Source organism: Microtus ochrogaster (genome assembly GCF_000317375.1).
Source record: "Microtus ochrogaster isolate Prairie Vole_2 chromosome 6 unlocalized genomic scaffold, MicOch1.0 chr6_random_2, whole genome shotgun sequence".
Taxonomy (NCBI): Eukaryota; Metazoa; Chordata; class Mammalia; order Rodentia; family Cricetidae; genus Microtus; species Microtus ochrogaster.
Window position 1 is genome coordinate 2,538,368 of NW_004949095.1, and position 2,362 is coordinate 2,540,729.

Genomic DNA, 2,362 nt, shown 5'->3' on the forward strand with positions numbered 1-2,362 from the left:
AGAGCGAGCTCAGGCCGGAAGCTGAAGATCAGCCTGCCTCAGCGGATGGGGAGGGGAATGGGCGTGGCTTGTCCCTTAAAGGGACAGGAAAGCACAACAGACTGTACATACATACATACATACATATAATTGGTTTGTTTGCTTTGAGACAAGGTTCGGCGATGTAGCCTGGAACTCAGTACATAGACCACGATGACTTCAAATTCACAGAGATCCACACGCCTCTGCCTCTAGGCTATCACGCCCAGCAACAATATGGTTTAAGGACTTGATCTATGTGCAACAAATCTAAAGAGGGTGAGAGAATGGCTGGGGCTGGGTGGTGGGAGGCAGGGGAGAGCAGGCCAGGAGCCCAGGAGCTTCTCTCTAATTCCCCTCCACATTCTAATGCTTCGGCAGAGGTTCAAGCCTCTGTAACACATTGTTAAAACCAGTGGCTGAGAGAGAGAAGGAACAGTGAGTACTCAAGCATGATCGTACGGATAGTATTAAATAAAGTTCTGAAGATTCACTCAGTTTTGTGCGCTATGGTAGTGACTGCAGGATTGCATCCCACAACAGAAAATGCCTCCCATCTTCCCACAACAGAAAATGCCTCCCATCTTCCCGCAACAGAAAATGCCTCCCATCCTCCTAGGGTCCGGAAGCTGGACAACCAGGAGTTCAAGAAATAACCCGCCGGAAGTAGGGACTTTATCTTGGTCCCCACCAAGGAGAGAAGGGTAGAAAGTGAAGTCCAGATGGCCTTGCACTAAGCCTTACAAATTAGCACTGAACAAAACAAGAAACTAGGTGGCCAAGAGGAAGCCTAGAAATCCCAAAAGCCACCAGCACAGGAGGGAGTGGTGGCAAGTTAAGTGCCTCTCCAAGGTGACTCAGCTCATTGTAATATTAAAATGCATGCCCCTGGGTGGAGATTTAGGATGTTAATGAGCTGTGTGATGCTGGAAGCCCTACCTAGAACCGCACATCAGAGGGCACACACAAGAAAGTTCTGTGCAGTTAAAGTGACTCAGCCATGTGATGTAAATCCTACCCGTGTGTGGCAGGGGCTGTCTGAACCACTAACCTTTTTGTCCCTGCTTTGGCTCGCTTCCCTTCTTAGAAATGTATGCTGCTCTAATAAACTGTCCCTGCTGCCCTCCACCCATCTCTGCTCCATTTGTCGCTCCTGCGCCCAAGAACCTGGAGCCCCTCAGAGGTGCCCCTGGGACCCTGTTACTGGTCAATATCATTATGCAACTGATTCTTCAGGGTAGACTCCCAAGACACTCATTCACATCCATTTCCTTCCTCTCTTGTTCTACTTCTGACTCCTGAGACCACAGTTTCCTTTCCCACATCACAGAGTTCCATAGAGTGCAGCCGCAGTATCCAGAAGCCTTCGGACATTAGGTGTCCCCTGTAGGAACTCATTTTCTGTTTGCCCTGTGCTCAGCCGGGAGATAGAAAGAAAACACGAATCTTGAGTCTGGAGATCCTTGAGTCCGTTGGGAGGTCCCTCAGAGGGTGCTGTGCTGTCTGCCCCCCTTGAGTCCATTTGGAGGTCCCTCGGAGGGTGCTGTGCTGTCCGCCCCTGTGCAGTAGGAAGAACAGCTGTGGGGATGTTCAGGAGGCGGACAGAGGAGGTGATCTGAGGTTGCATCTGTGATCTAATGGATATAAAGGGTGTAAGGTGAGGCTCTGCTTTGGGTGGCAGAGGAAGCTCCTTAGCTGCACACAGTTCAGACATGACCAGGCATGCTGGATGTGCCTCCCCCTCCCACCTGTGTGTCAGATCAAAGAGGAAGAGACACCAGAACAGGCCTAGAAGGGAGAAGGAGTCATTGGAAAACAGCTGTGGGAACTCAAGGGATAGGAGGTGGAGGGAGGGGCTTCTAAAACTAGGCACCGTGGTTTATACATGTAGCCCTAGGACTTGGGAGGCAGGAGAGAGGGTTCTGAATTTAAGGACAGTCTCTGCTACCCCACAGTTCCAGGCCATCCTGACTCGTACAGCGACACCCTGCCTCAAATACCAGAAACAAACAACAATTTGTGCTTGGCTTTAGAAAAGCACCCCCTTTTCCTAAGGAATGACTCTCTCTGACCCAGAAACGAGATTCCGGTTAGGCCTGTGAGACAGACAGGAAGCCCGAGTGAACACTGATAGTTTTTTTCGAAATAGAGATAACCCTGAACACACACAACTTGCTAGGTACGGCTCTAAATTTCTGTATACCCCAAAAAACTTAATATTCAGACATTGAATAATACTCGTTTTCCAGACAAGAAACAGAACTGTGACAGCTTCTTAGGTCAGATGCAGCTGGAGAGAGATAAACAGTGAAAATATGGATGAAGAATCCGGGGAGAGGGGCAG